Genomic DNA, 22,940 nt, shown 5'->3' with positions numbered 1-22,940 from the left:
ACCTTTGAAGGAAACAATTCTTAATTCAACTGAGGTTGGACCTCAGTGTGATTGGGAGGAACTGGCTGCATGCTTTTTGGTTGATTATATATTGAAATTAAAAAGGGAATTTTTTTTTGTGGAGCCGAGTAGTCTGTAAATGCAGCTGGGTACTGGAGTTTGGGTAAATCATGTGAAATGAGGTTAATATGGGTGTTAGTGTGAACTACTGATCTCCTCAATTGTCAGTGATTGTGTTGATAAGGAAATGCACTTGAAGACCCTTAACTCTATTGTGCTTTGCATATGAATATGTCCTGATGATTCCCTTCAAAGGTGTCCACATGTTTTTGACAAGACACATACCTGTGCCTCCAGCAGGCGCCTACTCTTTTGACTCTTACTTTATTCTCCTTAAAGTTAAGCATGTGCTTAAGTGGTTTACCGAATCAAGGCCTAACTAGGCTCCACTGAAACACATACACATAATATTTTATTACTGTGTATGTGAACATATGTGGAAGTGATGTGCAGCTGATATGTTGAAGAGCCACATGGTAAATTCCATCATCTCTGACAACATCTCCTATGCCCTGTACAGAAATCAGTTTCTACTGGGAGTTATTCTAACACTTTAAACTTCCAAGCAGCAACCATTTTCTTTTAAAAATTTACTTGCCACAAATATGCTTCCTCCTTTTCCCCTCAAGACCTATATTCCCTAACTGAAACCAAATATTCTTAAGGCAGGACATAGACAGTCCTAATCCAGTGACAAAGTCAGATCTTGCAACTTTGCAAGTCTAGAAACAGGAGCTTTATAGCACTTAAAAGGGATATGCTTCGGTTTCCACCACTTGGTTCTAGCCCCAGATAGTTCCTAGATACTGGACTTTTAAATTATGACACTTTTCCATGTAAAAATCTATTTTAAAGTAAATTTTAGAGGATTTAAAAATGTATTATTTTTCTTTCCTTCTAATCTAAAGCATTGTAAAGGTGCCTTTTACTACCAAGGTAGCCTGCTTGTACATGTGACCAGGTACAACAATTAGTCTCAACAAAATATTCAAAACCGTCATAATTTTTAGACATGGTTTTTGCTTTTCTGTTAAATATGTGAGATACATAGAATTCATAATGGTGTATTTGTGAGGAACATAGCATATTCAATTCCTTCAAAGCCTTTATATCACACCATCATGAAGTCTTCACTGCATCTCTCACATATGCACACAAAAGATCATTTTTACATTAAAGCTCTGCACTAATTGCCTGTGCAAGAAAACCAGTAGGGTCTGAAAAAGAAGCTATTCGTAAAAGTGGTTTGAAAGGCATAAAGGAGCCACACACGAGGAGAAGTTGAAAACCAGGGCAATGCTTCCTCCCCTTTATTGCTCAGGACAATGTCATATGTCTGCTTTTATTCCTGAGAAATTTCTCAGTTCATCCCAACTGAAGAAAATCATTATTCAAAACCTGATGATCATTCACCAGCATGATAAGGATAGAGTGTACTCAGATATAGTTTCAGTATCCAGAAACATTTAACGTGATATATAAAATTGAAATGTATTTTTATGTATATAAAGACATAAAGATGGTCTCTGAGCCATTTACAAAGAAAACATTTTGAATTAAACATTTTCTCCAAGCTAATGGTAAAATAACTAAATTACATGTTCAGAGAAAAGTATTTACATTGCTAAGGTGCAATTAGAAATATTAGACTGTTCCCCCTTTAGAAAATTTACTGTGAAGAGAAAATATTTGCAGTTTGTAAAAGCCAAGCAGCAGCAGTGATGGAAATATGCTGCATCTTGTATCCGCAGGCTAGCTATTATACAGGCAGCTGCAGTGAAGATGTCTCCTAATTGCCCCACAAATGACCTCCACTGTTTCTTTTGGGGGATGAGGTAATTACAGTAACTACCTCTGCTAGTTTAGTTGTAGGGCTTCTCCTTACCAAATGCTGCCATATTACATGAGATAGCTTTTCAAATATAGCCAATGCCGACAACAGTATAAGGTGTACTCCCCTCAAACATTTGAAACACGGTTTCAGAAGGGAAAACTGCAGCTCTCACATTTCTACAATTCTAAAAACATGAACACACTTAAAAACATGGGTCAGTAAAATAATAAGTTAATGGGGTGGGAAAGCCCACTAACTTTTCTAGAGATCATTGTACCCTAATAAATAATAAATAATAATGCTCACAGCATTTAAATCATTTTTACAGATTCTCAATACCATATTCCTTTGATCTCAATGACTTCCCGATGTCTTCACCTGCAATTAGTTTATATACTTACAATGTGAATGCCTTTCAGAATTTCCTTATGTTATAGCTGATTAATCTGGCGGCATCCAAAGCTACCAAGCGCATCCCCCAGGTGTTGGATGGGGAGTGTCCACATGTGGGCAGCTCTGAATAATGAATAAGGAGCTGTGGACCTTAGGTTGTACACAGCGCTGGTAATCTCACTATGTAAAAACAAACTTGCCACAGAAAACTTCCTACAGAAGCCATATTGGTATGCAGGAGGCTTGAACAGGAGACCAACTTCAACTGAAGAATATGATGGACATTGCTCAAACCCCTAAGGAAACCCATGTCCTGAAAAGTCCTGGTGCTCAAAGCCAGGTCAGTAATGAAAATCAGATTCTGGAATCTGAGAACAGTGTATGAAGCTACTAAAACTGCTCAAGTAATTAAAGAAATGGATAGATACCATCTTGATGCCCTTGGAATCAGCAAGCGGAGATGGACAGGTTCAAACAAACTACACATTAGAGAAACAAATAAGACATCATCTACGCCGTGAACATGGGTAGTAGACATGAAGCTGGCATAGCAATCCTAATGGTGAACGAAGCAGAGCAGGCACTGACTAAGTGGAATCAGGCAATGAAAGAATTATTAGAGTTCACGTTCAGACTAGAGTCTTCAAACTAACAGTCATGCAATGCTATGCACCAGGGAACAAAAAGCCAGATGAGTAACATTCTTTTTAGGATTTGTTATAGGATGCGTTAACCCAGGTCCCAAAACATGATATCCTAGTGACTACGGGAGATTTTAGTGCAAATGTTGGCAGTAACAATGATGGGTTGCATAAAGTTATGGACAAGTGCAGCAGGGATTTGGACATGAACCAAAATGGTGAACGGTTAGTAGAAATTTGCAGTGTAAACAACATAGTGATAGGTGGAACACTATTTCCTCATAATGAAATCCATAAAGTGATATGGAATTCCCCAGACAGTACTACAAAGAACCAGACAGAAAACTTCTGCATTTCAGTAGTGTTTCGCAGCTCATTAGCAGATGTGGGTGTGTACAGGGGAGCAGATGTGGGCAGTGACCACGGCCTTTTTATCACTAAGCTGAATATCAAGTTAAATAGAATGAAGACGGTGAAAAGAAGACCACACATCAACAGTTCACAGTTAAAAGACCCAAAAACACAAAAAGTGCTTTTGGCTTGAACTGAAGAACAGGTTCAGTGTTCTAATGGAGTTAACTGAAGAACTAAGACACTGATACTCTGTGGGAAAACATCAAAGACTGCTAAGACGATTCCAACAACAATGAAATCTAAAACGGAAGAATGGATTAGCAATGCTACTTGGGCAGCAGTGAAAAAGAGAAGTGTAAAGCAAAAAACTCATGCAGGCTAAGAGAATGCGTGTGAAGAGACAAGCAAGTGGTAAGAAGCATACAGAAGTTCGGTAAAGGTAAAAAGGAACACTAAAGAGCTAAAAGAGCATATATTGATACAAAAATGACAAGAGGCTAAAGTGCTTGCTCAGGACTTGACCTGACAACCTTATATAAGATCACTAAACAGCTAACAGGAAACTTTACCAGTATTGGAAGCCTTATTAAAGATGCAAATGAAAATACTCTTAGTACAGAAGCAGAACACGGGAAAAAATGGGCAGAACATTTTCAGGTTGTTTTAAATAGACCAACCCCAAGCAAACTACTAGAAATACATGAAGACAACCTACCACTAGAGCTTGATATTGATTCAGGAGATAGATGAGTCATCAGTAAATGCAAAAATGGGAAAGCAGTTGGGAGAAGGTAACATTACTGAATAGATACTTTAAAAGAGAGAGATAGAATAGTCCTCCAGACTTTCTTTGTGTTTCTGGGTAGATGTAATGAAGAAAAAGAACCCAACAGAGTTGGAAGAGAGGCTTTATACTGAAATTGCCAAAGAAGGGTGATCTAACCAACTGCAATAATTGAAGGGGAATCACATTACTCTCAGTACCTGGAAAAATCACGGGCAACATCATCCTGGAAGATATCAAGAAACAAACGGATCTTCAACTTAGACGGAACATCCAGGTTTTAGTCCTTGAAATCATGTGCAGACCATGCTGTTGTTTTCAGATGTATTACACAATTAAGCGAGGCATGGCAAGCACCTCTTGTAATAAATTTTATAGATTTCTAGAAGGCTTGACGGAGTACACAGAGACAGGCTTTAAAAAATTATAGCACTCTATGAAATACCAGGAAAAATAATCAGAATCACCAAAGATCTATATAATACTGAAGGTGTAGTCGGAGATAGTGACATCATGAGTCAATGGCTTGATTGATGGAGCAAGGCATGGGTGTATTATATCCCAACTATTGTTTGCAATGGTCATTGACTATGTCATGAGGTAAGTAACTGCAGAAGGCAACCAAGGAATTTTATGGACAAATGACAAAGCACAACTGGATTACCTTGTTTTTGGTGATGACACTGTCCTCCTTATTCAACATATCACTTAATGGAAGAAAAGCTTTTGGCAGATAAACATATCAACTTGTTTTGCTGTATCAACAAGGGGAAGAAAACATATATGGCTATCAGTGTTCTAAAAGTAACCCTTAGAGTGGAGGAAGAAACACTAAAAGAAGTCAGTCACTTTACCTATGTCAGGAGTGAGATGTGCAATGACAGTGACACCATGCTAGATGACAAACAACAAATTTCAAAAACAGCAAACAGCTTTCATAAACTTGAAAAGATTTGGAAAAGTAGCTTGATTGGCATGAACATAAAATATGAATTTTTAACACCAGCATCCTGTCCTCCTTTATGGAAGAGAGTTACTGAAGTTTACAACAGAAATTGAGAAGACCAATTCATTCCAAAGTAAATGCCTGCAGTAGATCTTCAGAGTCCATTCAAAAGTGCTTCTTTCAACACTGGAAAGTCTAAATAGACCAAGCCAATCTAAAACATCAACTACGGTAAGATATGGCAATTGAGGATACGCTTTAAGGATGCTACCAACACGACTTTCATAGCAAGTAATAATATGTACACCACCTGGAAAGAGAAAAAGAGGGAGATCTAGAGAAACATTATGCAGAACAGAAAAGAAAGAAGCTAAATCCATCAACATGACAGAAGCCTGAACAGACCAGCACAAGACCGAAATAAACGGCGGAAGCTGGCAGAGGCTCTATGCACCTGGGGGTGCAGGAGGATAAAGAAAAAGAATAGCTGATTAATGTTAATTAATTATTCCACTTTTCTTTTACATAAGTCTGAAGGGCATGTCTTTCCACCCCTCTGAAACTCAGAAATCACAGTGTGGAAGTTTCAGAGTAACAGCTGTGTTAGTCTGTATTCGCAAAAAGAAAAGGAGTACTTGTGGCACCTTAGAGACTAACCAATTTATTTGAGCATAAGCTTTTGTGAGCTACAGCTCACTTCATCGGATGCATACTACATAATAGTGTGGAACTGTATATTATCTGAACTGTATAATATAACTGTATATTATCAGACGCTCGTGCGTCTGTGTATATATTCTATACTCTAGTAAACATAACTGCATGTTGAAAAACAGACAGGCATACAAGCATGTCCAAATTTTAAGGGCATGCTTGTATTCACAATCCAGTGATAACATGGAAAATTGCTTCCCTCTTTATTCTTACCAGCACAAATCTACAAATGGATGTCCCTTTCCCCATTCCTAGCTGTGGGCCTCAGCACTGCCCAGTGCCAACAAACCCTACTCCCACATCTGAAGGTCTTCCTACCTCCCCCCTCTTTTCTCGCTCTCTTTTTTTTTTTTTTAAAACCACAAAGAATAGGTGATCCCATTTGGAATTCTCAATGAAAGCACGAGAGTAGCCCCACTGACTTCAATTGCTCAAGTGTTTTGCTGGACTGGGGCTAGAGTAACCAGACACTTCTGGAATTGAGACTTGAAGTCAGTGAGATCCTTCTCTCTGTTCTGTTCCTGTGTACACTTGAAGTGGCTTGTTGAAACAACCAACCTCTGTCTTTGAGAGTCCTCTATATAGGGTAACCAGATGTCCAGTTTTTAAAGGGACAGTCCCGTTTTTTGGGACTTTTTCTTATATAGGTGCCTATTACCCCCCACCCTCTGTCCCATTTTTTCACAGTTGCGATCTGGTAACCGTACCTCTATAGATGTACGATTCTTCACAATGAAGGGTTACTGTAAACTGTAATGGATGGTGGGGAAAAGAAGTCTGCTACGCCTATAAGACATTTGTTAAATTACAGCATATATTAAAAATTCCACAGATACAAGCACAGTATCAGTTACTCACTACTGCAAGAGCAGGCACAATTGTGCTCTCATACAGTACATGAACATTGCTGTCGGTTTTCAGTTCATAATCCTCCCTTTATTAAAAAAAGTGAGGTAATCTCATCTCTATTATGGCTCTGGCCATGAAACAGACAATAGACTAAAGATAAGAGAAGCAGGTTAAAGAAAAATTCAAGAGGTCAAGAGAGACCAGAGAGGGAATTCACTTAATACATTTTTTTTAAAAAAGAATAAAAAAACAACCCCATTATTATATTAGAATCAGGGAAAAGAGGACTAGTAATGGTACAGTTTGAGTAAATATGACCACTGAAGTGCTTTTTTTTTTAAAACTAGCCAAAGTTTTAACACTTGAAATATACATCCTTCAGCCCATGTGCAATATCTTGTGTATGAAACGTTTAAAAAAAAAAGTACAAAGTTGATCCATATTAAGATGATAATGGCTCCATACTTCAAGGAGACAATACTGTTCAAAACTATCAAATAAAATAATACATAATGTAAAAACTCAGCAGACTGCACATATTACTACCTAACCAATAAGATGAATGCATATAATGTCTGATACCAATTTATATCAAAAATAATAGTCCACCTCTATTTAAAAAATAAATATATAAATCATTGAGTGTCCTTACCAGAACTACTCTCTGAAACCTCACAAAATTGTGATGTGGCAGCAGTGCAGCCCTTGGTATTACACCACCTGTAACACAAACCATATTATGATACTTTCTGTCAATATTTATTTATTCAAATTTTATATTTGAAAGAATGATGGAAAAAGTATAAAACAGATATTTTTCTACTTGTCTTTTTATTGAATCTATTAAAGCAACATTCCTAGTTTCCTATCAATCACTTAAGGGGCAAACTAAAATATTACACAAACAGATGTATCTTAATTGCTTTAGGAGTATATGCTCTTTTTTTTTTTCAAAAAAGGAAATTCCAAGTAACGTTTCAACTCTATTCTTGCCTCCTGCCTTTGTGATAAAAACACAAGCATTAGTTTCAGATTAGAAAGTTAGAAGTGCCAAAAAATTCCATTCAGGCTGACTGCTCAGGATGACTACCTAGAATTTTACAACAATCCAACTTAATCATTACCAATGTCTAAGTACTGAGACAACAACTTACTTTAGTGTGGACCACAATGGCAAAATAATCTCCAAGATGACAAAACAATATGGCAACTATTGATGTTCTCTTATGGTTTTTATTACTTTATGTTTCTGATACTTTTATCTCTTCAGCTTCATCGCCACTTTAACAATATTTTTATACAGGAATTTGCACAGGTATAGAGGTGCAGGAGTTAAAATATAAAGCTGTCAAGAAAAAAATTGGCTCCTCTGTCACAGAACTATTTATGTTGCACCATATAAATTAACATTATAGGTGTTGCAAATCATGGCTATGTGTTTACTTGAACTGTTCCAACATTTTTTAACATGGCCACTTTGGAAATGGACTTTAAGGAGTCTCCATGCTTCACTAACCGAGCAAATGTAAAGCCTGTGGATTCTTTAAATTCCTTTAACCCAGCACGTTACACAAAAGACCCTACGGAGTCCATGTGGAGGTTAGAAGCTCCACAGAAGTCCCTATAAGAATCTCTGTTTCAGAAAAATGCTGTTTTCAGTGAGACTGGGATCAGATTAGTAGTAAAAGAACCATTTGTAATGGAATACTCATGATAATTTTGGCCAAAGTTCAAGGCAAAACCTCAAAATGAGTGGCTAATGGGTATGAATGCTAATTATTTTCTAGAGACTGAGCTAAGCTGGACTAAAAGCCATAAAATAGAAAAAGACATCACAGATAGCATACACTTCCCAAAGTTACTGTATATGAAGGGCTGAAAACATGGAAGGAAATACATCAGAGGGCATTTAGTATTCCAAAATTTCCATTTTAAAACCAATCACCCTTGACCGCTAAAATAACTCAGTTATAATATACCTAAGTCTTATTATCAGCAGTTGATACACATTTAAATTTCCCAAGAGATCTAGCTAATGCACTGTAATCCAAATCAATGACCAAACAGGTTGCACCAGCATGGCTCATTCCTAAACTTCATGACAGGAGGTTTAAGAAGCCAACAGCTATCATTCCCCTTTGGCATTCCTGACAGCTGAAACACTCTATATGGATGGAATCTTTTAATCTACGGAAAGAACTAAGCGAGAAAGAGAGATGAGGCTGCATTTCATTGAGATGGCACTAGCACACCTTGATGTATTTTTGTATTATTTGTATGTACTGAATTGCTTATATGCTCAGAGTGCAAAGATGTCTGTAATTTATAAATTAAATGTCAATAGATATCTAATTCATACACCCGCTTCAATTCGGACATGATATTAGCAGCTAATATTAAATGAGACACTAGAGTTAGAGATTAATGCTTTACACCACTTGAAAGCTGGGCATCAAGCTTTCAGAGGCAATACAACACTTGGGTCCTTATCATGCAATCGGGCCCTCCTGAATGGATCCAAATATAGGATTGGGACCTTGTTTTCTACCTCTAGAAGTCCGAGGCAGTGGGTTCTAAAACGATATTGGAACTGAAGTGTAAGGGAAGGAAAAACAGGGAACAGCAGCAGCAATCTGAATTACATAATTTTAAGGCCAGAGAGACCAATGGAAGTTTTAAAATCCAAACTATTGTGACCTATCAGGGCTTGACGAAAATGCTACCACTGGAAAGCAGAGAATCACAGGGATAGTAATGGGTAACAGCGGACTTTTAAAGTGTCACAAGTTCTTCATTCTAGTCATGCTTATCCATAGTGGCTCATGACTGAAAGAAAAGGTCCTGACCTCATAACCAATGTAATTTAAATTTTCTGCTAGAGTTTAATATCTGTTGTTCTGATGCCTTCCTATAAACCTATCTGGAGATGTGAATTGTATAGCATCAGCACCTACTAGTGCTGCTAAAGCTGATGTCAAAAAGTTATTATAAACACTGTTTATATCTCAGATATAACATTTAACTCCAGGCTGAATCTTAGTAAACTAAGATCATTAACGGGATAATGATCCTTTTGTCTAAGCAAACCAGGGGAAGCAAGAGGTTGAAATGTTTATAGAAGCTATACTAACTTCCAAATTTTTAGTTACACCTGCGAGTATTTTACTTTCATAGTAAAATTATGCTTCATATTACCAATTCATACTTTTTGCTGTGGTGATGCCAAGCAAGACAGAACAGGGAGGCCTGAAAGGAAAGCAATGCACTGAACAGAAGCCAGTTTGAGAGGAATCCCTTTCCTCTTTACAATTCCCCATAGAGCACACACAAAAAACTGTACAAACAGAATACTGGAAATTCATCCATCATCAATTAGCCTCCGTTAGTACAACAACAGGAAACCTGTTTACAATCAACTGATTTGCCACAAAGAGGAGGAAACACGGACTAGGTAAAAGGCACACCTATTCAACAAGATTTTAAAAGAGTGACCACGCAACCAAGTTGTATTTCAAATAGACCCTAAACAACTGGCCACATGCTACTGTAATTTATATTGATAGTCTAGGGTAGTAACTCAGCCAACTACAGTGGTGTTGCTCCAGTTTGTTTAGTTTTCAGTGTTTCTGTATTTTAGGTCTTGTCTACACTGCCACTTTACAGCGCTGCAACTTCCTTGTTCAAGGGTGTGGGAAAAAAAAAAAAACCCCTCTGTGTGCTGCAAGTTTCAGTGCTGTAAAGTAGCAGCGTAGACAGTGCTCCAGCGCTACTCCCCTCGTGGGGGTGGTTTTTTTACTGCGCTGGGAGAGCTCTCTCCCAGGGCTGGTGCCGAGACTACACAGCCATGTTAAAGCGCTGCCGTGGCTTTAACGTTACTAGTGAAGACGTACCCTTAGATTGTAAATTATTTGGGGTAGTGGCAGTAGTGTGGCCAGGTGTCCGGTTTTTGACTGGAAAGTCCGGTTGAAAAGAGGACCTGATGGTGTTTGCCCAGATCTAGTGGCTGGACTCCCAAAGTCTGGTTACTGACGGCAGGAGAGGCGTGGAGGCACCGAGTCATCACCCGTGCCAGCACCTACTCAGCCAGGGCCACTTCCTATTTGCATTGGGCGGCTGCAGCTCCCAACCCTGGCTCTGCAGGTGAGCCTCTCCTGACCCATGCATTGGGGGAGAGGGTGGGAGCGGAAAAGCAGTGAGCGATGGAGGGAGGGGGAAGAGGAGCAAACAGGGAGGCGGGGCTTCAGTGGGAAGAGGCAAGGCAGGGCGGGTCCTCAAGACGAAGGGGAGGGGAAGGGGAGGTTCCAGCACTCCTGCTGGAGATCCAGTTTTTAAATATTACAAAGTTGGCAACCCTAAGTGGCAGCCTTTATTTTTCAGTACCATAGAAAGCTAAGTACATAGATGATGGTAAATAAGAGACCCTGCCCAAGGAAAAGCAATGCTCAGGGAGGAAGCTTAGGCTAAGGGTTTATGTTGTTGTTATTTTTGGGCCACCAATACAGCCACAGGGGGGAGTGTTGTGGACACTAACTCAGGATCTTGAGGACAGCATACGAACTCAGTCTACCCACAACCTCCTTTTTATCTAAAGCCGGGTTGTGATTTTTTTTGGTAAACTGTACCTCTACTTTTATTACAATATACTGAAATTAAAGTCAACATTTTCAGAGCGGGTGAAACACACACACCTGCAAAAATGTGCACATCACCCTTGCACAACCAACAGTTGTACATGTTAATAGAGCTGCAGAATATGCAAATGTACACTTGCAATATGGGGGCTGGAAGTTCAAGGGGGACAGGCAACAGGACTGCACAGTTTTTGCCATTTAACTCATTAAGTATAGCTTTGAAATGCTGGTCCTAACTTTTTGCAGTTTTGAGAATGGGACAAGGATGGTAGGTTTTTATTACTAACAAACATCCATAGCTTAAAATTTTGTAACTGAATAATAAAATTAAATGGGAAAACACCAACCCAAAAACTAATTTTAATGCTACAGCGTAGAGCTACAAGATTAAATACTCAAAAGTCAGTGAAATCCCTAAAATTGTATTTACCCTGCCTTGTTGCAAATCCCATCTATTTTATAGTATCCAATAACAACAAAGGTCTTAATCTGGCAAAGACCTAGGAACTTTAACTTTTCATACAGCGAGTGGTTCCATTGACTCTGAGTATGAAATTAAGCATGTGCATAAGTCTTTGCAAGATCAAGGCCAAAGATTTTATATTTAAATAGAAGCTATTACTTCTATTACATGCAATGTGACAGAATATGAGAATTTTAGAATTTCGTAAAGAATATTTGATCCTGAAACTTTAACACTGCCATAATGCTAGAAAGTTGTTTTTTAGTTTTTGCATTTAACTTCCTAAAATTCTTTTTTAAAAGGAAAACCTCAAGAGCTGGCTTGCACAGCTCTTGCAGTGAAACCAAGTCTCTTGCGCTGCAAAATGGCAGCCTTGTGAAAACAAAACAAAAACAAAAACAAAAAAGGGGAGGGAGAGTAGGGGAGCTTATGAGATGAAGGGAAAAATCTCACACTTACTGACTCAAACATTCTGAAAAAAAAATTCTACTTCAGGCAGAAGCCAGGTACAAAATATTAAGGGCAACACATATATTATATATACCATGCAGTATTGAACATTTTCTTTCTAGTGCTGAATGTGTCCATATATTAAAAAATGTAAACAAAGAGGGAAATACATATTACTTATATGCTTCAAATTAATGATGAAGACACACTGTTATTACGGGACTCTAAATGCAGGTGGTTTTGACAGCCACAGAAAGGCAGAGGTAAAGGTACTGCATTTGGTTTGGCTAAGCACTGCAGTGTAAGATGTCTTTTTTTTTCTTTTTTTTTTTTATAAATATTTTCAGTAGCTTTCACTTTTTTTTTTTTTTGTAACAGTTAATGGACTTCTATGGCAGGATTCCATACCAAACCATACTATGCAGGATTAAGCTGTCAGTAGGACATGCTGCTGGATCAGCATGGAATTTTACATCCTTATTAGAGAAGCAGCACCTCACTGAGATAGATGATAAACTGGCATAGACTCAGCCATCCTGTGTAAACTCGATTCCTCTCAGTTAGCAGAAGTAACCTTTGGTTACAGAGAAAAACGTTTGTTGACAGAACATTATAAATATTGTTAAAATCCAAGTTTGTCTTTTTCTGAGTTATAGTATTGTTTGCAGTGCTATAAAGATGTGTCAGCAATTCCTTTACAAATGCCTATTTTCAGATGACCAGTACTCAAATATTGCTTCTAGTGGAATTGGGCCTATACATTTTTTAAGCTTAAAACCCGTTAAAAATCACAAAACCAAATTAAAAAAATTAAAAAGTGAACGTTTAACTTTTTATGCTAGCTTTTTTAAAATTTAATTATAAACAAAGCAAGACCCAGTAGTATGAAAATCTCTATTTACAAAAACTGAGTTCTGTTCGCACAAAAATTACTGATGTCTAAATAAATTACTACTGTCTGTATAAAATACAGTATATAATTTTATTTTTAAGAAGAAAGAATGGCTTGCTGTTCTCTTCAGCATTAGAATACATATTAGTAACGTTTGACAAACTTTTTCTTTCTGTGCTGTGAGCATGTCAAAAGACCAGACAGAGGAGAAATGGAACGCACAATGAAAATGGAAATATAAATAAAAATAATGTAAGCCCCAGTCGTGCACTGAGATCCATATGAGCACTGTGGTTTACCTACACTGAAGTCAGTACAGCAGAGGGGCTTTGTTTTTAGACTATTGTGCATGTGTAACCCACACACCTTCTGTGTATGGTGTTCTATCCCATCTAGTGGCACAGAGACCACTTCGACATGCACAGATTCGTAGATTCTGAGGCCAGAAGGGACCATTATGATCTTCTAATCTGACCTCCTGTATACACATGCCATAGAACTTCCCCAAAATAATTCCTAGAGCCGATCTTTTAGAAGACCATCCAATCTTTATTTTAAAATTGTCGTAATTGCTGGTCCACCTTTCCCTCCCCCATTTACATGAAAATAAGAACTTTGTCACTGAAAAGTTTGATCTACTTCCTGTTTCTTATTCCCTGCACGATGCTCTAATCCAGCGATTCTCAAACGGTAGGTCAGGACCACAAAGTGGGTCGTGACACTATTTTAATGGGATGGCCACAGCTCGCTTAGACTTGCTGGGGCCCGGGTCCGAAGCCCGAGCCCCACCTTCTGGGGCTCAAGCTGAAGCCAGAGGACTTCAGGCCTGAGCTGCAGGGCTCAGGTTACAGGCCCCCTGCCTGGGGCTGTAGCCCTTGGGCTTTTGGCCCCCCTGCCTGGGGTGGTGGGGCTTGGGCTTCGGTCCTCCCCTCCTGGGGTCATGTTGTCAGAAGGGGGTCGGTCTAATGACATTTGAGAACTCCTGCTCTTATCCTCTGTTTCTGAGAGCAGCCAACCATCAAGTTGAGAATTAGAAATTAAAATAAGGCATTACCAAACAGGGGACTGGTTAATATATAAAAAACAAAAAAGATCCACTTTTCAATTTCATCTTGAAGGAACGAACCCCTCCTCCCCAAAAAATAAAACAGGGAAAGTGGGTTAGAGAAAGCCAAACACGTAAATAAAACGATCTCTAATTAGCGTCTCAAAATTGTCCCATGAGACACCGGTGGGCCTTTTAAAAATGCATTTTCAGTTAGCAAATATATTACCGACGGCAAACATGGATTTTAATTTTATAATGCAATTCAGAGATAAAGATAGTACAAACACACACCGTCAGCTCATATGTTAACTGAACAGGCCGTAATATGGTACAAAGTCAGTACAGTGCTTTGAACATATCAAATGCTATCTAAATGTTTTTATTGACTGACGATATAAATGTTATGAGTGGTATTTCCTTGGTAATGGAACAAATAGTATTTCTAATTTTCTTCTACAAAGAAAAATGTCAAACATTTCTAAACACAATGTGGACCAAGAAACACTTACGGCCCCCATCCTGCAAAGACCTATGTATGTACTTAACTTTAAGCATGTGAATAGTCCCATTGATGCCAGTGAGACTACTTGCTTACAGTTAAGCATACTGCATAAATGCTGACAGGATCAGGGTCCAAGATATCTAGAATAATGGTCACTTCTAATGCCTTAATGTGCGTGGCTCCATTACCATGCATTTGTAAAATACTTCAGCCAAATTCTAGCCCATCAGTTTTTAGCAGAAGTGAATTATAAACCTTCTGCTAGATAAAAACGATACAAGGATCAAAATGCTACAGACAAAAAACATTAAGGATGGCTTCAGAAATATTACATCTTTAAATATAATGAGATCATTGCATATTAGTTAGCAAAAACTCTTCTCCCAATATTTGAAAATCAAACTCTATTTAATGTGAAATCTCTCTGTAAAACATTAGTTTTCACACCAAGGTCATGTTCCAAGTTAACTCTGCTCTCCTCCTAATCCCTGTCACTTCCATAATAAATCTTTTAAAAGATTTAAGAAGATTTACTTTACTGAAAGAGAATAGGATAGTATACCTTTAAATAGTTTGAGAGTCTTCTGATGGTGCTCACAACGTTCTATGTTTGAGAAGTTCACAGAACCCAACCAGAACAGCAATATGTATGTGCCTTGAGTGTTATATATTCAGTAAACAGGATTTGAACCACACTGTGCTGTGCGTAGGGTGACCAGACAGCAAATGTTAAGGCTAGGACTATAACAAGGTTTAAAAGAGAACTGGATAAATTCATGGAGGTTAAGTTCATTAATGGCTATTAGCCAGGATGGGTAAGGAATGGTGTCCCTAGCCTCTGTTTGTCAGAGGGTGGAGATGGATGGCAGGAGACAGATCACTAGATTACCTGTTAGGTTCACTCCCTTTGGGGCACCTGACATAGGCCACTGTCGGTAGGCAGGATACTGGGCTGGATGGACCTTTGGTCTGACCCAGTATGGCCATTTTTATGTGAAAAATCGGGACGGGGGTGGGGGTTAATAGGAGCCTATATAAGAAAAAGACCCAAAAATCGTGACAGTCCCTATAAAATAAGGACATCTTGTCACTCTGGCTGTGCGATTCCTTTATTTTGTTAACAATAAAAACCAAGTCTTCCAAGCACTATTAAAATGTCTGCATTACTTACAGTCCAGTCTTCCCTGCCCAGACAGATTAGGATTTGCAAAAGCACTCAGTGTTGGCCTAACTCTGCTCCCACTGAAATCAGTGAATAAAATCCTACTGACTCAAAGGGAACAGAGGTAGGCCAAAACTGAGCACTTCTGAACGTTTGATCCGTATGATATAAAATTTAAAACCAAAGCATAAATATCAAGACTGTTGCAAGAAGGGTTTGCTTTATGGAGACCAGTAGTGACTCCATAAAATTTCATTAAAATTCAAATTCTGACTCCCACCTCCAAGCCCTCAACTTAATACTTTTTTTCTGATAGGGCTCAAAGAGGTGTCTCTTTTCTGCATAAAATTTCCTACGGTTATTCTCCAATCAGGGCCCAATTTTGTGCATGAAAAGTTCACAGTTAATTGGTCAGGCTGCTTTGGAGACAAGATACTGAAAAAGTGTCATTTTCGACAATTGTTTTAACTCTTTTGCCTAATCATAACTCAAACTACTTTCGCTAACGCCTTTAGCCTTTATATTCATATCCTCATTATTTACAGGACTCTCTTTTACCAAACTGGAGTATTAAAGTGTTCAGTTTTTAAAACGTCATCTCTACGTGTACCATAACTTACATGACTAGTCTTGCAAATACTACAAGCACGGCTTCATTTACTTGTTTAAAAAAGATCTCTGAAGTCTGCATCCCTTGCTGCTGCAATGGCAGCCTTCAAAAGGTAAAGTGATCAAAAGGCTTGTTTGTCTGTTATTTTTTCTGGGGGAAAAAATCACCGTTTTTTCATGGTGCAATTTGGGGGGGGGGGGGGAATCTCTCTCCTCTCCCATTTTGCAAAGCTGTACTCTCACCCACCTGTCTCCAGAGCCCCCTACCCTCAAGTTTTTGCTTATGGCAGCTGCCATCATCGCTATCACCATCCCATAGAGAAAAGCCACTCCATTCCCTGTGCACTCCGCTTGGATACGTGCCACAGGTTCAGCAGCTCCTTCAGCAGTATCACAGGGAGCCGAAACTGGTAATGCCCCGCTTCTAACCACCTCCATTGTACCTAACTACCACCACTTCCTTCACTTCTCTCTAGGGAGATGGAGTCAACACAATGTGAGCGAGAGGGATTGAGAGAGAATAGTTGCTGTAGGCTTTCCTGGACACTGAGGAGGTGAAAGCTGCAGGGAGAAATATTCCCTTTCACCGTCCCACCCCCCACAAGTTTGAAACCACTCTCTGCATATGTATATCTGTGGGAGTGGGGCACCAAAGCTATCCATCATCTCCTAGCAGCAGCTTCGTCTCCCCTCAGAGGCAGCTGAGAATAGATACCCCCAGCACTGGGATCTTTACTCCCTCTGCAGCAGAACATTCAGAGTGGGAGGAAGAGGCAGAATCGTCATACGCAAACCCAGCCCAAGAGGCAAGGAAGTGGGGTGTAGTTAGGCCCTGGCATGGTGGCCTATTTATAGCTCAGCAACATGAGGCTGCCCGATTCTGCCTGCTACTGCTTCCCCTCAACTTTTGCTCAGGCCAGTCAGGTAGGTCACATAATATAACTTGAGGGGGTTCAGGTTCACCAATTTCTCTATTCACTCTCTTTTCTATACCTAGCCTGGGTTCATGTTGCACTGGCAGCCGATCAGCTGAGCAATGACTGTTGTCAGAGTTGAGACTCCCCTTCCAGCATGGGGCATCGATTCCAAGAATGAACTTTAAATTGCCCTGCCACTCCCAAATAAGTAGTGGAAGCTGAACCCAAGTTAGGCAGGAAGCAAGTTATATCATTGTACAACTGAAGCCATATCACTGGAATTCAGATAGCTGTCAGGACAGACTTAAGTTTCATTTGGCATCCAGTGAGGGTTTGCAACCCATAAGTGGAAGGTGGCTGAGACTGGGCGGGAGGGGGATGGAGGGTGTCACAGTTTAGGGCTGCTGCTTCAGCACTGGAGTTCTCAAATTTATAGATTGATCTCATGTTTCTTTTAATATAGCATTCTACAAACATTGTGTCAGAGGGAAATATACATTAGTTTTAACTCTAAAGGATGGAGGGCCAAGGATATCTTTCAATTGCCTTAAGGAGTTGTGACAAATAAGATTAATGCACTGCTTATTTATCTCTGGAGTCCCTAGTTAAATTCCTGGTTCAGGTTTCAGTGAGTATCAGTTGGGTAGCTTTAACCTAGTCCCCCCCGCATTTGTTCATAAATCACATCACAACAGCAGCACATAGTTTGCTATATTGGCACTCTGGTTCAAGAGATTCCTATAACAGCGATGGAGTTTCAAGTTAGAACAGAGGTGACCTGACAAAGTTGAAAGAAGATACTGTAACCAGCCAGTTGCTTATCAGCTAAACCTGAATCAAGCCAGAGTTTCAAGCCCTTGCTTTGAAGAGCAGCAGGATTCATTCACAAATTTAACCGAACAATAAAAATGCGCTTGCAAAGACTCAGCACTTTACCTCCTCATTACAAAAAGGCTTTTGACAAGGCTTATTTTTCTCCATTTGCCACTGAGCAAACACATTACATATTTGTGTATTAATAACCTCTCATCTTATTAAATGAAACAACTAGTTGTCAAAACCCACAAAGAAATTTCACACAACTTTTTTATACCATTGGAATCTTATTTTAATCTGATTACATATGCTTCCACTTTCAAACCAAGCCTAAAATTGGTTCCTCAATAAAACCAATGTGAGCTAGGGAAAAACATTTATCCTCATTTTACAGCTGGAGAACAGAGGCATAGAGAGGTTTAGTGAATTCTTTGAAGTTATAGAAGTAGTCTTTGGCAGAGCCAACAATGGAACCCAGAGCAGTGCCTTAAACATAAGCCCATGCTCCTCACCACAGCCACTCCAGCTGTACCAGTGAAATTGTTGTACTTGGTTCTCCCACAGAGGAAAACGTGTGTGTGTGTGTGTGTGAGAGAGAGTGTGTGTGTGAGAGAGAGAATGCATGCAAAGTGAGTGAACGAGCACAAGAGAATGCACAGAGTAAAAAAAGCATGGTAAAGTCTTTACATTTATAAGACTTAGATAACTGCAAGAAAATGGAAATAAGGGGTTTCTCTTTCATATGTATATATTAGAGGTTTTTCCCTTAATTGTTCCCTTCACAGCCATGAAATTCTATGAACTAAATTCAAATAATATTCCTTTGGGTGGTTGGCAATGGAGGAGAAATTCAAAGGTCATCTTCAAATAACTATGACTGTTGCCAGCAAAGCAATGTAAACTGCAAGTTCTACATTGAGCCTTATACTATCTTTCATAACAACTTATCCTGTCAACTGAACAGTCTTATACTAACCACAAATGTACAGTAAAAATATCTAAAGGCAAACATATAACTAAATTAATTATTAAACCTTTGGCACTAGTAGTAGGTTTTTCTCATGCTTGTAGCAAGCACTGGGAAACCCTGAATGCAGAGGATTAAGATTGCTGTCAGAAGTACCTTTGATGGTACAATCACATCAGCCTGTGAATTTCACAGGTGCCAGCTAGTATATTATAATCTTGCAACACTTCTGGGGACAGGGTTAAATTTGTTATTACAAGTGTTTGTTATGATGAATAATTAGAGGAAACTAAACAGACAAAGCCTTTTTCTCCCCCCATAAGTGAACATTTCTTTTCCAACGCTCATTAAGTAAAGTTAGACCGACAGAGAGCGTGCATATGGGTGTGTAATGAGATATTAAAATAAATACACACACAGACATTTACTTTAAGAGAGAAGTCATGAGCCAAAATGTTGATGTGCTGTTGTGTAAACTTTGGTGATATGCATTTAAAACTATTTTAAAAGCAACAAAATAGATCCAAAGGGGAAGAGATGGCCAGCCCTCTGTGGAGATAGAGGTGGTTAGGGACTATTTAGAAAAGCTGGACGTGCACGAGTCCATGGGGCCGGACGAGTTGCATCCGAGAGTGCTGAAGGAATTGGCGGCTGTGATTGCAGAGCCCTTGGCCATTATCTTTGAAAACTCGTGGCGAACGGGGGAAGTCCCGGATGACTGGAAAAAGGCTAATGTAGTGCCAATCTTTAAAAAAGGGAAGGAGGAGGATCCTGGGAACTACAGGCCAGTCAGCCTCACCTCAGTCCCTGGAAAAATCATGGAGCAGGTCCTCAAAGAATCAATCCTGAAGCACTTACATGAGAGGAAAGTGATCAGGAACAGTCAGCATGGATTCACCAAGGGAAGGTCATGCCTGACTAATCTAATCGCCTTTTATGATGAGATTACTGGTTCTGTGGATGAAGGGAAAGCAGTGGATGTATTGTTTCTTGACTTTAGCAAAGCTTTTGACACGGTCTCCCACAGTATTCTTGTCAGCAAGTTAAGGAAGTATGGGCTGGATGAATGCACTATAAGGTGGGTAGAAAGCTGGCTAGATTGTCAGGCTCAACGGGTAGTGATCAATGGCTCCATGTCTAGTTGGCAGCCGGTGTCAAGTGGAGTGCCCCAGGGGTCGGTCCTGGGGCCGGTTTTGTTCAATATCTTCATAAATGATCTGGAGGATGGTGTGGATTGCACTCTCAGCAAATTTGCGGATGATACTAAACTGGGAGGAGTGGTAGATACGCTGGAGGGGAGGGATAGGATACAGAAGGACCTAGACAAATTGGAGGATTGGGCCAAAAGAAATCTGATGAGGTTCAATAAGGATAAGTGCAGGGTCCTGCACTTAGGATGGAAGAATCCAATGCACCGCTACAGACTAGGGACCGAATGGCTAGGCAGCAGTTCTGCGGAAAAGGCCCTAGGGGTGACAGTGGACGAGAAGCTGGATATGAGTCAGCAGTGTGCCCTTGTTGCCAAGAAGGCCAATGGCATTTTGGGATGTATAAGTAGGGGCATAGCGAGCAGATCGAGGGACGTGATCGTTCCCCTCTATTCGACACTGGTGAGGCCTCATCTGGAGTACTGTGTCCAGTTTTGGGCCCCACACTACAAGAAGGATGTGGATAAATTGGAGAGAGTCCAGCGAAGGGCAACAAAAATGATTAGGGGTCTAGAGCACATGACTTATGAGGAGAGGCTGAGGGAGCTGGGATTGTTTAGTCTGCAGAAGAGAAGAATGAGGGGGGATTTGATAGCTGCTTTCAACTACCTGAAAGGGGGTTCCAAAGAGGATGGCTCTAGACTGTTCTCAATGGTAGCAGATGACAGAACGAGGAGTAGTGGTCTCAAGTTGCAATGGGGGAGGTTTAGATTGGATATTAGGAAAAACTTTTTCACTAAGAGGGTGGTGAAACACTGGAATGCGTTACCTAGGGAGGTGGTAGAATCTCCTTCCTTAGAGGTTTTTAAGGTCAGGCTTGACAAAGCCCTGGCTGGGATGATTTAACTGGGAATTGGTTCTGCTTCGAGCAGGGGGTTGGACTAGATGACCTTCTGAGGTCCCTTCCAACCCTGATATTCTATGATTCTATGATTCAAAGCTTTTTAAAATGTTGCTCGACACCACCTTGTGTTTTGCCTAGTTAGTATAAAAGGTACTACACTCTCTCCATTGAAGTAACTTCCCAAAAATAAATATCATATGCACTCAAACTATAAGGCAGTTCACATATAAACATCTCCCATCCCTATTCTGATTTAAGAATTCATTAAAAGGCCAGAAACTGTACAGATGCCTTATCAATTTATGGATGAGTACCCATGGGAGGGAGAGGAGACAGGAGGGAAGTGGACAAGGTAGGAGAAGATACACATCCCACGTGGGGTGCCCCATCTAGCAGACAACACCAAGAGATACTCCCAGTTGGATCCAGCTGGCCCCACAGACATGGAGCTTAAAACATGCATGTGATTTATCAATTTGTGTGCGCACATGTACAGTTCTGCTCTTGAAGAATCAGATGCTCCCCCTGAGAGCCTCCCTCTTCTACCTACTCCTCTTCACTCATCTTTGATTTGTGTACAAGCTGACCATGTAATGGGAGGCCTCAAATTCCAGCCTATACACACTAGTAATGCAGTAGTAACAATGATTCTATTGTCACAAACGAAGGTGATAGGTAGCCAAAACATTGTTTTGCTTCCCCTTGAGCCTCTGTTCAACACAGGTGCTTTTTAAAATTTGTTTTGCTTGATTGCCATTGTTAGATATTGAAATTGTCATCTGAAAGTGATGTTGAGGGATACTCCACTCTTGCCTTTCACATTCTGGCTTCTGTAAAAATTGAAACACCTTTTTAAATGTGAACATAAGTGACGCACATTTTGGATTTACCTTCCAAACCAAACTTGTATGCAAAAAAGGATGCATACTGTACATAAATTAAAAGTTCTTTTAAATGAGCAGAAAACTAAGTTTAAAACGTATACTTAAATATTAATTTGTTGAAAGTACATGATCTACAGTTTATTTCCTTTCAGATTAGTAATTAGCCACCTACTGACAAAATGTCAATTGCACAAACACACAAAAACCCCACTAGTTCAGCCTACTTCAGATAGACACCTTAGCCATTGCTAAAATAATCTTATTGCATTTTTTTCCAAATTAAATTCTTACATGTAGCCTTAGTTATATATAGCTGTAGCTGGGACAATCATATTAAATTATAAGAGGCTGCTATTATGTAATGCAACCTGAAATGGACACACTTTCCTGTAAAATCTATACATAGAGTAAAATCTAAGTAAGTTTACTAAGGACCATCTGACTTGTATGAGTGATGCTCCTTTATCTTCATACATAAAGCTGAGACTCTCCCTCTAAAGGCACTCATATACCAGCTAGACCAGGGGTTATGAGTCTCCCTCCCAGGAGATGAGAATATGAAAATTATGGAACTTTTATGGCATCACCTCCTGTCTAGCTCTGATTGCACAATCTACCAATAAGGCTTTAACAACTTCCACTAACAGCATCTCACTAATTGGCATAGGAGGGGTGTTTGCACTGGCAAAGGACTGTGCCAAAATGTCAGATGAAAGGAAGTGCTCTCCACCACTCCCCAGCTGTTGCAAACCATGCCCACTGCTGAGCATGCATATTGAAATGCGTCCCTTGAAGGGTATTCTGAACAGTACTACCAGGAGCAGGGAGAGATCACTCTCCATATGGCCACCAGTCACATGGTGCTCTAAATGGAGATCTCTCCACATATGGCCTCTCCACATACACACTCTCCTTTCAGTGGCCAACAGGCAGAGGGAAGAAGGAGACAATCCATAACAGAACAATACCCCC

General features: G+C 39.7%; 1 protein-coding gene across 2 annotated transcripts in view; it reads right to left on the bottom strand.

Moving 5' to 3' along the window:
- Positions 1–22,940, bottom strand: part of TBL1XR1 (TBL1X/Y related 1) — a 173,834-nt gene that overhangs the window by 47,810 nt on the left and 103,084 nt on the right. The window contains exon 3 of one of the 2 annotated variants that reach the window (XM_074962907.1): positions 7,228–7,295. The exons of the other annotated variant lie outside the window; for it this stretch is intronic. The gene's annotated coding sequence lies outside the window, so the exon portion shown is untranslated. The remainder of the gene's footprint in view (positions 1–7,227; positions 7,296–22,940) is intronic. 2 annotated transcript variants of the gene reach the window in all.

The sequence above is a fragment of the Natator depressus genome, chromosome 9, assembly GCF_965152275.1.
Source record: "Natator depressus isolate rNatDep1 chromosome 9, rNatDep2.hap1, whole genome shotgun sequence".
Lineage (NCBI taxonomy): Eukaryota > Metazoa > Chordata > Testudines > Cheloniidae > Natator > Natator depressus.
This window is presented reverse-complemented; position numbering and strand designations above follow the sequence as displayed.